Raw genomic sequence first — 17,349 nt, 5'->3', positions numbered from 1 at the left:
GTTTGAACTGGTTTTCATCATGAAACCCATAAATTAATAATTAATGCACGTCATATTGTTCATAAAGAATGGAATATATTTTCTTTCTCTGTATTTTTGTATCAATATGGTAGATGAGTATCCTATCCTACAAGCTGGTCAAAAGTCTCAGATTATATTACCTTAAATGTGTAGTGATATGGATTACGTTAATAACTACGATTTTTATTATGTAATTTGGAATCAGTAACCAACTATATTTTTTGTAAGTAATCTACCCAGCACTGGTTACTCTCTGAGGAGTAACTATCTGTAACATATGGAAGCCCGTTTCCGCCATAGTTGAGTAAAAAATATAATTCTGTAAGTCATAATAATGAGAAACGTTTTCATAATTATGACTAAGTATCTCATTATATTGAGAAAGTTTCTAGTAATGAGAAACTGTCTCGGAATTAGGACTTAAAATCACGTAATAATGAGAAACTTTCTCGGAATTATAACTTAAAATCTCGTAATAATGAGAAAGTTTCTCGGAATTATGACTTAAAATCTCGTAATAATGAGAAAGTTTCTCGGAATTATGACTTAAAATCTCGTAATAATGAGAAAGTTTCTCGGAATTATGACTTAAAATCTCGTAATAATGAGAAACTCTCGGAATTATGACTTAAAATCTCGTAATAATGAGAAACTTTCTCGGAATTATAACTTTTCTGTGATAAGTAATTTTTATTACGAGAAAGTTTCTCATTATTACAAGATTTTAAGTCATAATTACGAGAAAGTCTCATTATGAGATTTTAAGTCATAATTATGAGAAAGTTTCTAATTATTACGAGATTTTAAGTCATAATTACAAGAAAGTTTCTCATTATGAGAAATTTTCTCATTACTTTCAGATGTTAAGTCATTATGACGAGAACATTTCTCAGTAGCGAACAGCCAATCACGTGCTGAGAAAGAGTGAAACTCATTCAAAACTCATTGAAATTCATTTCTCGCGAGAGAAGCAGCGCAATTCACTTATTAAATAAAAGTATTAAAATATTAAGAATTGAAACAAATTTACTCAGCAAGAAGAAAATAGCCGTCCATGAAGACTATCAAAGTCTCGCTACTGTATATCAGGGCAAGTAAAAGTTGTGAAGTTTATACAGTTGATAAAGGTATAGAGAGAATCGAACTTATAGCTTCTTATAATTTATTTTTTACCTTCATCTATTGATACTAAAGCGCATTTATATTACCTTTATATATTTATTCATTTAAACTGCGTAATAATAATTACATGAAAATTGTAAAATTGTACATGTGTGATCGATAAAGGGTATAATAATTGCATAAATAATATCTATATCATACAAATTATTATTCTAAATAAGCATTACTAAAAGCCAGACGATTTTGTCTTTAAAAATAATTTGCTCTGTTATGACCTTTAATTTGGAGTAGAAACAGGTGGAGTGACTTTATCGCATTAGACATGTGACACTTTGCTCACAGCTGATTGGTCCAAGTTCGGGTTTGCAACCTCTTACCTGGAACATCACCTGACCCGGGCCAGGTTAGCCGTGGAGCGTGAGTTACTATGGCGATGAACACTGCTAAAAGCCAGACCACTTTCACGGTGCCTAAAACCCAGGGTTGACGCAAACTACACTGAAACGTTCATGGTATAGGCTCCTGATCCAGCTAATCACGCTCTTCAGGCCAGTGGCCCTCCAGGAACACTGAGTTTGATAGTCATAAGAGCAATAGACTGCGCATAAGCATTTCACGCGTTAAATACGTGTTGTTTACGCGATAACAACATGATGATTTATCACGTGCAAACAATAACGTGTGAAATGCGTGTTAAATACACGCGAAATTGCCTGTTAACGTGTTAAAATTCACGTGTTTTGGAACATTTAGGCCTTCTATAGTATTCTGTGGTTTAAAGGGGTGGTGTAATGCCCTTTTCACAAGATGTAAAATAAGTCTCTGGTGTCTCCTGAGTGTGTGTGTGAGGTTTAGCTCAAAATACCCCACAGATATTTTTATATAGCATGTTAAAGTTGTCACTTTTTGAGGGTGAGCAAAAACACAGTTTTGTGTCTGTTCCTTTAAATGCAAATGAGCTGCTGCTCCCGGCACAGGGGGCGGAGCTTCAACAGCTGCACTCACACACACATGCACTGAAAATTTAAAAAACATTTAGCCTTTTATGTTAAAACCGGAGTCAGACAATGATGGAGAGACTCAAGAAGAAGTGACAACATGTAGAAGCAACAGGACATTTCTGAATGGTTAGTTGATGAATTTATGTAGCTTATGTGTAGTTATCTTCTAGTCATTGATTAGCATATTCTGTCTTGATAATCTATAAATCGTGTTTATGGGGTTTATGTAAATTCTAGGGTTGATGATGTCACTAACCCGGGAGGAATTAGTCCAGTCATTTTAAGCCAAAATGGGGGTCAACCTTGAACAAATTGCAACAGAAGCAAACTCAACTGATCTTGTATCCTCAATATGTCCTGAGTAAAGAAAAAGAAAAAAGCCCTGAAGAATCCCATTAGGGGTAAGTTTCGAAAAAGAAAAAATTTTAACCTTTAGATATCACCATGAAAATTACTGAGTTGATTACTTACATCAAGACAAACAAAAAAGGTATTGCAAGTTTTTTGAAATTGTTTGTTAACATGGACAAACGGTGCGTGCTAATTTGCATAAATACCACAGCAGATCTAAACATTGGGTATAGCCAGGTGAACATGTCTTGTTGAATCTTGTTGACATATAACAGTAAAATACTTAATGTTAAGGTCTGAATGGACACATTTCATCCATTCAGACCTTAACATTAAGTATTTTACTGTTATATGTCAACAAGATTCAACAAGATATGTTCACCCGGCTATACCCAATGTTTAGATCTGTTGTGGTATTTATGCAAATTAGCACATACGTAATTAGATTATGCACCGTTTGTCCATGTTAACAAACAATTTCAAAAAACTTGTAATACATTTTTTGTTTGTCTTGATGTAAGTAATCAACTCAGTTATTTTCATGGTGATATCTAAAGGTTAAAATTTCTACCCTATTCACGTAAGAAAAATAATGAATTTGGGTCTTTTTCGAAACTTTCCCCTAATGGGATTCTTAGGGTCTTTTTTCTTTTTCTTTACTCAGGACATACTGAGGATACAAAATCAGTTGAGTTTGCTTCTGTTGCAATTTGTTCAACCTTTTTTCATAAAATGACTGGACTAAATGTGGTGTAGTCTCTACCAGCTGTTTGTTGTAGTCCTTAAAATGCAATTTCTTTAAAAGCAAATATCTCCCTTTGCTTTGAACTTTGAGCGTTGTAACTTTGCAGATGTTGTTTATGCTCAAAAAGCAACATTACACACTAACTAGAGTTAGTAAAGTGAAATCATAATCAACCACCCCTTTAAAATCCGTGTATCATTCGTTCAGTCGTTTTTTGAATTAATATTGAATATAGAAAAATTTGAAAACGGTTCCTTTTTCGTTTTTTAATTTTTTCCAAAAAACGAAAAACAAGAATTCAGCTGGATTTCTCGTTTTTCGTTCTCAGTTAGAAAAATGAATAAACAGCTTGAATATTCGATTTCTACACGTGGGCGGGAATTAAACGCCCATTTCATCTGATTTGTCAGCCGAAGATCAAACTGTTCCGTCATCTGTTCTGCACAGCAGAATAAGAGTCCTCCGTTGTGCGGATTCTTAACGCATTTATTGCAACTACATTTAATATTTTTCTCATCAAACCACCAGACTAACGAATGTCTCGACACAACCCGTACCGGTGAATAGACTAGATGGGGCTTTCTTCTGTGTAGACCAGGAGTTCTCAAGTGCCAGGGGGTCCGTGAAATAATTTGCTATTTTCCGGATTGTAAAGTCAAGTCACGGGGTTTTTTTTTTAACATGAAGCACGCTGTGATTAATCTTAATGTTGACCTTCTAAAATATATAGGCGCGCCAAGAAGGCTATTGGCTGTAGGCTATTTTGGTTGATTTTTGGTGTGCGCCAGAAAGAATATAATAATCATTTATAATAATAATTATTCTTATATAATAATTTCAAAGGCATGATATGTTGTAGTCATTTTGAAAGTACACAAATAGACATATAAATGTTACTGTTTCGAATGAGAGTATTAAACGACAGTAGCTATTAAATCCCCCGTTGAGCAACACATCCAAGTGATGTCGGGTGTCGCAGGCCTCGCAGCCTGTTCGTTATTAAAATAAAACACAGTCAACCAAACATATAAAACGTTATTCTGCTTAATTGGTCTGTTGACATTCCAAACTAATTTCCCTTGCTGTGGAGATGCTGATTTACGTGTATATTGGGACTCGAATGAAGTACGAAGCCTTCTTTACATTATTAATTAGCATCCAAATGTTACATTGCAAATATGGATAGGCTACTGGACGAATGAGAGATGCCCGAAACCAACGTCTGCTCTGTACAGTTTCAGTTTCTCGTTAAAATACGCATATTATGTTATTAATACTGTTTGTTAATGTTGTATTTTATTTACCGGTCTTTTACACTATTTATGAATATGCTTTTTTTTTTTACAATGTGACGCGCGCGTTTCCCTCTCAACATGACCCGGCGCGCCACGCACAAGCGCGCATCCTAGAGATATAAATTATAATACATTTTAATAAAACACAAGGCCTACATCATAAAACTTCTCCAGTTGTTAGATAGGCTAGTCAGTCTGAATGACAGTTTATACGTTAACGTTAATATAGGCTATTATATAGTCAATGCATTATTCTTTTCTTTTTGTATTAGTGTTAAAAATATTTAATTTACAACTAATTATATTATATAATATTCTTTTTTTTTTTATTACTGGGCGAGGCTAACAGCCGTCATTTATCCTGCCCATATAGCCAGCTGATGCAAAGCGTAGTTGAATTTATATATACACAGAAGAAAGCCCTATCTAGTCTATTCCCCGGTACGGGTTGTGTCGAGACATTCGTTAGTCTGGTGGTTTGATGAGAAAAAGATTAAATGTATTTGCAATAAATGCGTTAAGAATCCGCACAACGGAGGACTCTTATTCTGCTGTGCAGAACTGATGACGGAACAGTTTGATCTTCGGCTGACAAATCAGATGAAATGGGCGTTTAATTCCCGCCCACGTGTAGAAATCGAATATTCAAGCTGTTTATTCATTTTTCTAACTGAGAACGAAAAACGAGAAGTCCAGCTGAATTCTTGTTTTTCGTTTTTTGGAAAAAAATAAAAAAACGAAAAAGGAACCGTTTTCAAATTTTCCTATATTCAATATTAATTCAAAAAACGACTGAACGAATGATACACGGATTCTTTAACATCCGTCTGAAGAGCTGAAAGTCAAGATGTGCTTATGTGTTACTTAGTTATTCACGCATATGTACAGTAGAGGGCGCTGCTCAAACATATCTCAGCTGTGCTGCCATTCTGGATTACAAAAGAATATTATGCAGGAGAAGAAAATTCTACACTCTCACTTCAGCAATAAAAAAATACAAATTAAATGTGGTTTAATTGATCATTTTTGCTTATTAGTATGGTCTGCACCTTACTCTCTCAACAGGAGAGCTGTAAGTCAATAAATGGGAAAAAGTAAAAAAAAAAAAAAGTACTCAGATATTTTGTTAGTATTGTTTAGTAATGCGTTACTTACAAGTTACTTTAAAAAAGTAACATCTACTCACCTTCATGTATTTGTGTCCTCCGCAAAACAAACGACAATTCACTGCTTGTCCACACAATGGGAGTGAATAGGGAGAAAAGAAAGATAAAAGTAGTCCTATGATGTATATATCAAAGTCTTAAGAAGTCGTACAGTCGCTTTTAATTAGGAAATATACACTCACCTAAAGGATTATTAGGAACACCATACTAATACTGTGTTTGACCCCCTTTCGCCTTCAGAACTGCCTTAATTCTACGTGGCATTGATTCAACAAGGTGCTGAAAGCATTCTTTAGAAATGTTGGCCCATATTGATAGGATAGCATCTTGCAGTTGATGGAGATTTGTGGGATGCACATCCAGGGCACGAAGCTCCCGTTCCACCACATCCCAAAGATGCTCTATTGGTTTGAGATCTGGTGACTGTGGGGGCCATTTTAGTACAGTGAACTCATTGTCATGTTCAAGAAACCAATTTGAAATGATTCGAGCTTTGTGACATGGTGCATTATCCTGCTGGAAGTAGCCATCAGAGGATGGGTACATGGTGGTCATAAAGGGATGGACATGGTCAGAAACAATGCTCAGGTAGGCCGTAAACGATGCCCAATTGGCACTAAGGGGCCTAAAGTGTGCCAAGAAAACATCCCCCACACCATTACACCACCACCACCAGCCTGCACAGTGGTAACAAGGTATGATGGGATCCATGTTCTCATTCGGTTTACGCCAAATTCTGACTCTACCATCTGAATGTCTCAACAGAAATCGAGACTCATCAGACCAGGCAACATTTTTCCAGTCTTCAACTGTCCAATTTTGGTGAGCTCGTGCAAATTGTAGCCTCTTTTTCCTATTTGTAGTGGAGATGAGTGGTACCCGGTTGGGTCTTCTGCTGTTGTAGCCCATCCGCCTCAAGGTTGTGCGTGTTGTGGCTTCACAAATGCTTTTCTGCATACCTCGGTTGTAACGAGTGGTTATTTCAGTCAAAGTTGCTCTTCTATCAGCTTGAATCAGTCGGCCCATTCTCCTCTGACCTCTAGCATCAACAAGGCATTTTCGCCCACAGGACTGCCGCATACTGGATGTTTTTCCCTTTTCACACCATTCTTTGTAAACCCTAGAAATGGTTGTGTGTGAAAATCCCAGTAACTGAGCAGATTGTGAAATACTCAGACAGGCCCGTCTGGCACCAACAACCATGCCACGCTCAAAATTGCTGAAATCACCTTTCTTTCCCATTCTGACATTCAGTTTGGAGTTCAGGAGATTGTCTTGACCAGGACCATACCCCTAAATGCATTGAAGCAACTGCCATGTGATTGGTTGATTAGATAATTGCGTTAATGAGAAATTGAACAGGTGTTCTTAATAATCCTTTAGGTGAGTGTATATCTCGTTATCCATGCACGTTATTTTCTTCACTGAAGTGTTTTTTGTATATTAAGAGCCTCGCGACATGAACGCTGTTTTAATCTGTGCCAAGTAAAAAAAAAAAAATTAACTTCAAACCAACACGCACCGGAACAATGTTAGTATTATAAGGATTGACCAATTAGGCATTAAGTCTTGCTTATGGACAAAATTAGTCTACATGCCTATACGGAGCGCTTGGCTGTTTTTGATATTCAGCAAAATAAAATAACAAATCATACAGGTTACATATATGAGAGTTTTAGATTAACTTTATGCAGTTATAGTTGTTTTAGTAGAGTAATAAGAACAGCAGTTCCGCTCTTCGCCGCTAGGTGTCTCTGTTTGACCATCTTAGACTCCAGAAAGCAGCGCTGGGGTTAAATCTGTTTTTGTGTTCAGTGTTCAACCACAAAGTTAAACAATAGGAAATACCTTGCATAAAGAAAAGGAAGTGGGTTTTAAGGCATACATATGATTTATTTTCATTATGATATTATTTTCATGAATTAAACGCATTTTCTAAATTCTCATGACTGCAGTCTAATACACAAATGATTTAGTCCCAATTGTATTAAAATCTGCATTAGTCATGAAACCAAATAATACTACTTTGATGTATACTTACAGTTGTACTTTGAAAATGTACTTTACGAAAAAAAAGAAAAAAAACATAACACTTTGAATATATATATATAACTTCATGAATATAATGTCAATGCAAATCCAATAATAATAATGTTACTAAAATATATATATTCATGTTTTGCTTTTGATTTGTGGGTTAAATTTGACACAGGATATTCCTTAAGTTTCTGTGAGAATCACTCATGTATGTGTGCATAAAAAGAGAAGTGGACCTTTCGGTAAATACTGTCAGTAAAGGTTTTTACTTCAACCAGTAGAAAAGGTTATCGGTGGTTTTAAAGTGCATTTATTGGAATTGGTCTGACCTGCTTTATTAATGATGAAAACAGTCAGAGATGAGTGTCTTCAAGACCATCTGTGTCTCGTTTTGCTCACATGGCATTAAGGAAACGTTTAACCTTTTCAGTTCTGCACTGAAGAGTCCAAACACTCAGTCACTGCATCTCGATTTCTTCTAAGTCACATGAGTTGCAGTAAAGAAGCCTCTCTGAGGAGGGGTTTATTCATTTCAGCACAGGTGACTCTGATAAAGGCTTCTGTCCGCGTGGGTGTCTTACTACGACGGCTCACTTCGAGTCATGTTTCGAGTCAGAGAGGCTGAGTGTGTGGAGTGACCGCAGAGATACTGATCAACCTGGAAACTCAGATGCAACTGCACCGTCTTCGTGCACAACATGCATGTCGGTCTGCAGGAACAGAAGAAAAATAACGTTTAAAAATATCACGCCACTGACTGATATTCATGTGCCTTGGTTTTTACACGGTAACTTGTGGTGTTACCATGTTATTTGTCCTACAAAGTGCCTTTTGATATCTTTATGGTTCTTCGTTCATAGAGAGTCACTATATAGTTCTTGTTTTAATGTTTATTTGAGGATAGATAGATAGATAGATAGATAGATAGATAGATAGATAGATAGATAGATAGATAGATAGATAGATAGATAGATAGATGAGGATGGATGATGGAAAGATAGATAGATGGATAGATGGATAGATAGATGAGGATGGATGATGGAAAGATGGAAAGATAGATAGATAGATAGATAGATAGATAGATAGATAGATAGATAGATAGATAGATAGATAGATAGATAGATAGATAGATAGATAGATAGATAGATAGATAGATAGATAGATAGACAGACAGACAGACAGACAGACAGACAGACAGACAGATAGATGATGGATGAGGATGGATGATAGATAGATAGATAGATAGAGATAGATAGATAGATAGATAGATAGATAGATAGATAGATAGATAGATAGATAGATAGATAAGGATGGATAATGGAAAGATAGATAGATAGATAGATAGATAGATAGATAGATAGATAGATAGATAGATAGATAGATAGATGAGGATGGAGGATGGATGATAGATAGATAGATAGATAGATAGATAGATAGATAGATAGATAGATAGATAGATAGATAGATAGATAGATAGATAGATAGATAGATGAGGATGGATGATGGAAAGATAGATAGATAGATAGATAGATAGATGAGGATGGATGATAGATAGATAGATAGATAGATAGATAGATAGATGATAAGATAGATACAGATAGATGAGGATGGATGATGGAAAGATAAATAGATATATGAGGATGGATGATGGAAAGATAGATAGATAGATAGATAGATAGATAGATAGATAGATGAGGATGGATGATGGAAAGATAGATAGATGAGGATGGATGATGGAAAGATAGATAGATGAGGATAGATAGATAGATAAGGATAGATAGATAGATAGATAGATAGATAGATAGATGAGGATGGATGATGGAAAGATAGATAGATGAGGATGGATGATAGATAGATAGATAGATAGATAGATAGATAGATAGATAGATAGATAGATAGATAGATAGATAGATAGATAGATAGATGAGGATGGATGATGGAAAGATAGATAGATAGATAGATAGATAGATAGATAGATAGATAGATAGATGTTTGAGGATAGATAGACACACACACACTGAACAGTTGTGTTGTAGTTGTGGGAACAGCAGACACACATACTGAACAGTTGTGTTGTAGTTGTGTGAAACAGCAGACACACACTGAACAGTTGTGTTGTAGTTGTGGGAAACAGCAGACACACACACTGAACAGTTGTGTTGTAGTTGTGTGAAACAGCAGACACACACTGAACAGTTGTGTTGTAGTTGTGGGAAACAGCAGACACACACTGAACAGTTGTGTTGTAGTTGGGAAACAGCAGACACACACTGAACAGTTGTGTTGTAGTTGGGAAACAGCAGACACACACTTAACAGTTGTGTTGTAGTTGTGTGAAACAGCAGACACACACTTAACAGTTGTGTTGTAGTTGTGTGAAACAGCAGACACACACTGAACAGTTGTGTTGTAGTTGTGTGAAACAGCAGACACACACTGAACAGTTGTGTTGTAGTTGGGAAACAGCAGACACACACTGAACAGTTGTGTTGTAGTTGTGGGAAACAGCAGACACACGCACTGAACAGTTGTGTTGTAGTTGGGAAACAGCAGACACACACTTAACAGTTGTGTTGTAGTTGTGTGAAACAGCAGACACACACTGAACAGTTGTGTTGTAGTTGTGGGAAACAGCAGACACACACTGAACAGTTGTGTTGTAGTTGGGAAACAGCAGACACACACTGAACAGTTGTGTTGTAGTTGTGGGAAACAGCAGACACACACACTGAACAGTTGTGTTGTAGTTGTGTGAAACAGCAGACACACTGAACAGTTGTGTTGTAGTTGTGGGAAACAGCAGACACACACACTGAACAGTTGTGTTGTAGTTGTGTGAAACAGCAGACACACACACTGAACAGTTGTGTTGTAGTTGGGAAACAGCAGACACACACTGGACATTTGTGTTGTAGTTGGGAAACAGCAGACACACAATGAACAGTTGTGTTGTAGTTGTGGGAAACAGCAGACACACACACTTAACAGTTGTGTTGTAGTTGTGGGAAACAGCAGACACACACACTGAACAGTTGTGTTGTAGTTGTGTGAAACAGCAGACACACACTGAACAGTTGTGTTGTAGTTGGGAAACAGCAGACACACACTGGACAGTTGTGTTGTAGTTGGGAAACAGCAGACACACAATGAACAGTTGTGTTGTAGTTGTGTGAAACAGCAGACACACTGGACAGTTGTGTTGTAGTTGGGAAACAGCAGACACACACTGAACGGTTGTGTTGTAGTTGGGAAACAGCAGACACACACTGAACAGTTGTGTTGTAGTTGGGAAACAGCAGACACACACTGAACAGTTGTGTTGCAGTTGTGGGAAACAGCAGACACACACACTGAACAGTTGTTTTGTAGTTGTGTGAAACAGCAAACACACACTGAACAGTTGTGTTGTAGTTGTGTGAAACAGCAGACACACACTGAACAGTAGTGTTGTAGTTGTGGGAAACAGCAGACACACACTGAACAGTTTTGTTGTAGTTGTGGGAAACAGCAGACACACACTGAACAGTTTTGTTGTAGTTGGGAAACAGCAGACACACACTGAACAGTTTTGTTGTAGTTGTGTGAAACAGCAGACACACACTGAACAGTTTTGTTGTAGTTGTGAAACAGCAGACACACACTGAACAGTTTTGTTGTAGTTGGGAAACAGCAGACACACACTGAACAGTTTTGTTGTAGTTGTGTGAAACAGCAGACACACACTGAACAGTTTTGTTGTAGTTGTGAAACAGCAGACACACACTGAACAGTTGTGTTGTAGTTGGGAAACAGCAGACACACACTGAACAGTTTTGTTGTAGTTGGGAAACAGCAGACACACACTGAACAGTTTTGTTGTAGTTGTGTGAAACAGCAGACACACACTGAACAGTTTTGTTGTAGTTGTGGGAAACAGCAGACACACACTGAACAGTTGTGTTGTAGTTGGGAAACAGCAGACACACTGAACAGTTGTGTTGTAGTTGGGAAACAGCAGACACACTGAACAGTTGTGTTGTAGTTGTGGGAAACAGCAGACACACACTGAACAGTTGTGTTGTAGTTGGGAAACAGCAGACACACACTGAACAGTTGTGTAGTAGTTGTGTGAAACAGCAGACACACACTGAACAGTTGTGTTGTAGTTGGGAAACAGCAGACACACACTGGACAGTTGTGTTGTAGTTGGGAAACAGCAGACACACACTGAACAGTTGTGTTGTAGTTGTGGGAAACAGCAGACACACACTGAACAGTTGTGTTGTAGTTGTGGGAAACAGCAGACACACACACTGAACAGTTGTGTTGTAGTTGGGAAACAGCAGACACACACACTGAACAGTTGTGTTGTAGTTGTGGGAAACAGCAGACACACACTGAACAGTTGTGTTGTAGTTGTGGGAAACAGCAGACACACACACTGAACATTTGTGTTGTAGTTGGGAAACAGCAGACACACACACTGAACAGTTGTGTTGTAGTTGGGAAACAGCAGACACACGCACTGAACAGTTGTGTTGTAGTTGGGAAACAGCAGACACACGCACTGAACAGTTGTGTTGTAGTTGGGAAACAGCAGACACACACTGGACAGTTGTGTTGTAGTTGGGAAACAGCAGACACACACTGAACAGTTGTGTTGTAGTTGTGTGAAACAGCAGACACACACACTGAACAGTTGTTTTGTAGTTGTGTGAAACAGCAAACACACACTGAACAGTTGTGTTGTAGTTGTGTGAAACAGCAGACACACACTGAACAGTTGTGTTGTAGTTGTGGGAAACAGCAGACACACACTGAACAGTTGTGTTGTAGTTGTGGGAAACAGCAGACACACACACTGAACAGTTGTGTTGTAGTTGGGAAACAGCAGACACACACACTGAACAGTTGTGTTGTAGTTGTGGGAAACAGCAGACACACACTGAACAGTTGTGTTGTAGTTGTGGGAAACAGCAGACACACACACTGAACAGTTGTGTTGTAGTTGGGAAACAGCAGACACACACACTGAACAGTTGTGTTGTAGTTGGGAAACAGCAGACACACGCACTGAACAGTTGTGTTGTAGTTGGGAAACAGCAGACACACGCACTGAACAGTTGTGTTGTAGTTGGGAAACAGCAGACACACACTGGACAGTTGTGTTGTAGTTGGGAAACAGCAGACACACAATGAACAGTTGTGTTGTAGTTGTGTGAAACAGCAGACACACTGGACAGTTGTGTTGTAGTTGGGAAACAGCAGACACACACTGAACGGTTGTGTTGTAGTTGGGAAACAGCAGACACACACTGAACAGTTGTGTTGTAGTTGGGAAACAGCAGACACACACTGAACAGTTGTGTTGTAGTTGTGTGAAACAGCAGACACACACACTGAACAGTTGTTTTGTAGTTGTGTGAAACAGCAAACACACACTGAACAGTTGTGTTGTAGTTGTGTGAAACAGCAGACACACACTGAACAGTAGTGTTGTAGTTGTGGGAAACAGCAGACACACACACTGAACAGTTGTGTTGTAGTTGGGAAACAGCAGACACACGCACTGAACAGTTGTGTTGTAGTTGGGAAACAGCAGACACACGCACTGAACAGTTGTGTTGTAGTTGGGAAACAGCAGACACACACTGGACAGTTGTGTTGTAGTTGGGAAACAGCAGACACACAATGAACAGTTGTGTTGTAGTTGTGTGAAACAGCAGACACACTGGACAGTTGTGTTGTAGTTGGGAAACAGCAGACACACACTGAACGGTTGTGTTGTAGTTGGGAAACAGCAGACACACACTGAACAGTTGTGTTGTAGTTGGGAAACAGCAGACACACACTGAACAGTTGTGTTGTAGTTGTGTGAAACAGCAGACACACACACTGAACAGTTGTTTTGTAGTTGTGTGAAACAGCAAACACACACTGAACAGTTGTGTTGTAGTTGTGTGAAACAGCAGACACACACTGAACAGTAGTGTTGTAGTTGTGGGAAACAGCAGACACACACTGAACAGTTTTGTTGTAGTTGTGGGAAACAGCAGACACACACTGAACAGTTGTGTTGTAGTTGGGAAACAGCAGACACACACTGAACAGTTTTGTTGTAGTTGGGAAACAGCAGACACACACTGAACAGTTTTGTTGTAGTTGTGTGAAACAGCAGACACACACTGAACAGTTGTGTTGTAGTTGTGGGAAACAGCAGACACACACTGAACAGTTTTGTTGTAGTTGTGGGAAACAGCAGACACACACTGAACAGTTGTGTTGTAGTTGGGAAACAGCAGACACACACTGGACAGTTGTGTTGTAGTTGGGAAACAGCAGACACACTGAACAGTTGTGTTGTAGTTGTGGGAAACAGCAGACACACACTGAACAGTTGTGTTGTAGTTGGGAAACAGCAGACACACACTGAACAGTTGTGTTGTAGTTGTGTGAAACAGCAGACACACACTGAACAGTTGTGTTGTAGTTGTGGGAAACAGCAGACACACACTGAACAGTTGTGTTGTAGTTGTGTGAAACAGCAGACACACACTGAACAGTTGTGTTGTAGTTGGGAAACAGCAGACACACACTGGACAGTTGTGTTGTAGTTGGGAAACAGCAGACACACACTGCACAGTTGTGTTGTAGTTGTGGGAAACAGCAGACACACACTGAACAGTTGTGTTGTAGTTGTGGGAAACAGCAGACACACACACTGAACAGTTGTGTTGTAGTTGTGTGAAACAGCAGACACACACTGAACAGTTGTGTTGTAGTTGTGGGAAACAGCAGACACACACTGAACAGTTGTGTTGTAGTTGTGGGAAACAGCAGACACACACACTGAACAGTTGTGTTGTAGTTGGGAAACAGCACACACACACTGAACAGTTGTGTTGTAGTTGGGAAACAGCAGACACACGCACTGAACAGTTGTGTTGTAGTTGGGAAACAGCAGACACACACACTGAACAGTTGTGTTGTAGTTGTGGGAAACAGCAGACACACACACTGAACAGTTGTGTTGTAGTTGTGTGAAACAGCAGACACACACACTGAACAGTTGTGTTGTAGTTGTGTGAAACAGCAGACACACACACTGAACAGTTGTGTTGTAGTTGGGGAACAGCAGACACACGCACTGAACAGTTGTGTTGTAGTTGGGAAACAGCAGACACACACACTGAACAGTTGTGTTGTAGTTGTGTGAAACAGCAGACACACACACTGAACAGTTGTGTTGTAGTTGGGAAACAGCAGACACACGCACTGAACAGTTGTGTTGTAGTTGGGAAACAGCAGACACACGCACTGAACAGTTGTGTTGTAGTTGGGAAACAGCAGACACACACACTGAACAGTTGTGTTGTAGTCGTGGGAAACAGCAGACACACACACTGAACAGTTGTGTTGTAGTTGTGGGAAACAGCAGACACACACTGAACAGTTGTGTTGTAGTTGTGGGAAACAGCAGACACACACACTGAACAGTTGTGTTGTAGTTGGGAAACAGCAGACACACACTGAACAGTTGTGTTGTAGTTGGGAAACAGCAGACACACACACTGAACAGTTGTGTTGTAGTTGTGGGAAACAGCAGACACACACACTGAACAGTTGTGTTGTAGTTGGGAAACAGCAGACACACACACTGAACAGTTGTGTTGTAGTTGTGGGAAACAGCAGACACACACTGAACAGTTGTGTTGTAGTTGGGAAACAGCAGACACACACACTGAACAGTTGTGTTGTAGTTGTGGGAAACAGCAGACACACACACTGAACAGTTGTGTTGTAGTTGGGAAACAGCAGACACACACACTGAACAGTTGTGTTGTAGTTGTGGGAAACAGCAGACACACACTGAACAGTTGTGTTGTAGTTGGGAAACAGCAGACACACACTGAACAGTTGTGTTGTAGTTGTGGGAAACAGCAGACACACACTGAACAGTTGTGTTGTAGTTGGGAAACAGCAGACACACGCACTGAACAGTTGTGTTGTAGTTGTGGGAAACAGCAGACACACACTGAACAGTTGTGTTGTAGTTGGGAAACAGCAGACACACACTGAACAGTTGTGTTGTAGTTGTGGGAAACAGCAGACACACACTGAACAGTTGTGTTGTAGTTGGGAAACAGCAGACACACTGAACAGTTGTGTTGTAGTTGTGTGAAACAGCAGACACACTGGACAGTTGTGTTGTAGTTGGGAAACAGCAGACACACGCACTGAACAGTTGTGTTGTAGTTGGGAAACAGCAGACACACACTGAACAGTTGTGTTGTAGTTGGGAAACAGCAGACACACACTGAACAGTTGTGTTGTAGTTGTGGGAAACAGCAGACACACACACTGAACAGTTGTGTTGTATTTGGGAAACAGCAGACACACGCACTGAACAGTTGTGTTGTAGTTGGGAAACAGCAGACACACACTGAACAGTTGTGTTGTAGTTGTGTGAAACAGCAGACACACACTGAACAGTTGTGTTGTAGTTGGGAAACAGCAGACACACACTGAACAGTTGTGTTGTAGTTGGGAAACAGCAGACACACACTGAACAGTTGTGTTGTAGTTGGGAAACAGCAGACACACACTGAACAGTTGTGTTGTAGTTGGGAAACAGCAGACACACACTGAACAGTTGTGTTGTAGTTGGGAAACAGCAGACACACACTGACAGAGAGATTACAGAGAGATCTGCCCACGTCCTCCAAATCACTGTACAACACTATCACACACACACACCGCTTCCTCTCGACGTGTCCACAAACCTGTGTGTTTTCCGTGACGTGTGTGAAATCGAGGTCAGGTCGTATGTGCATGTGTGTCACTGTCAACTTTCTGCGTTGGCATGAAGGTGGAGACGCGTGGCGTAAAGAGGGGCTGATATTTACAGTATCTGAGAACAGTTGTGGCTCTTTATCAACACACACACTGTTCTCTGGAAGGAAGAAGTTGGTGGATGATTTATCTACTGTCACCCGAACACATCTGCATTCGCCTCGGTGGTTTATTTGTGCACAAAGAATGATATCAAAGCTGATCAAGCCCTTTGCGAAATGTGTATAAAAATCCCACAGACCAGAATATCAGTGGGAAACCACCTAGCAACCACCTAAACACCCTAGCAACCACATATCAACATGCTAAAACCACTTTAGCTACTGCAAAGCAACATTTTAGCGGTTATATACTGTTTTACTATAATCTATTTATTTTATATTAACTGTTGCATTTCGTATCAACCACTTTTAAATCTCGAATTGCATTCGATTTGTTGCCTTGAGAGGGGCAACATACAGTTTGACTGATTGATTGATGTTATACAAAGTTTAAATGTCATGTTGTTGAGGTGTTTATGGTATATTAAGGTATTTAATAAGGTTTTAAGGTTGTTTTATTATTATTATGTGTTTCAGCAGAGTTTTGTCTTAAGCTACACTGGAAAAGACATTTTAGTAACACTTAACTTAAAGCCTTTGTGTATAATGCAATATAAAGGTATTCATAATGTACGTTATAATGCATTATGTCTTTTCATAAGTAACTGTAGCCAAAGTTAAAATGCACTGCAATGTTTGCAGATTCCTTGTTACATTTTGATTGCCATGTTTTAATGC

At 39.1% G+C, this 17,349-nt stretch overlaps 1 long non-coding RNA gene across 1 annotated transcript in view; it reads left to right on the top strand.

The window, feature by feature from the left end:
• LOC309482145 overlaps positions 1 to 17,349 on the top strand; it is a 241,987-nt gene that overhangs the window by 45,010 nt on the left and 179,628 nt on the right. The window lies entirely within an intron of this gene.

The sequence above is a fragment of the Leuciscus leuciscus genome (assembly GCF_965113295.1).
Source record: "Leuciscus leuciscus genome assembly, chromosome: 19".
NCBI classification, from domain to species: domain Eukaryota; kingdom Metazoa; phylum Chordata; class Actinopteri; order Cypriniformes; family Leuciscidae; genus Leuciscus; species Leuciscus leuciscus.
This window is presented reverse-complemented; position numbering and strand designations above follow the sequence as displayed.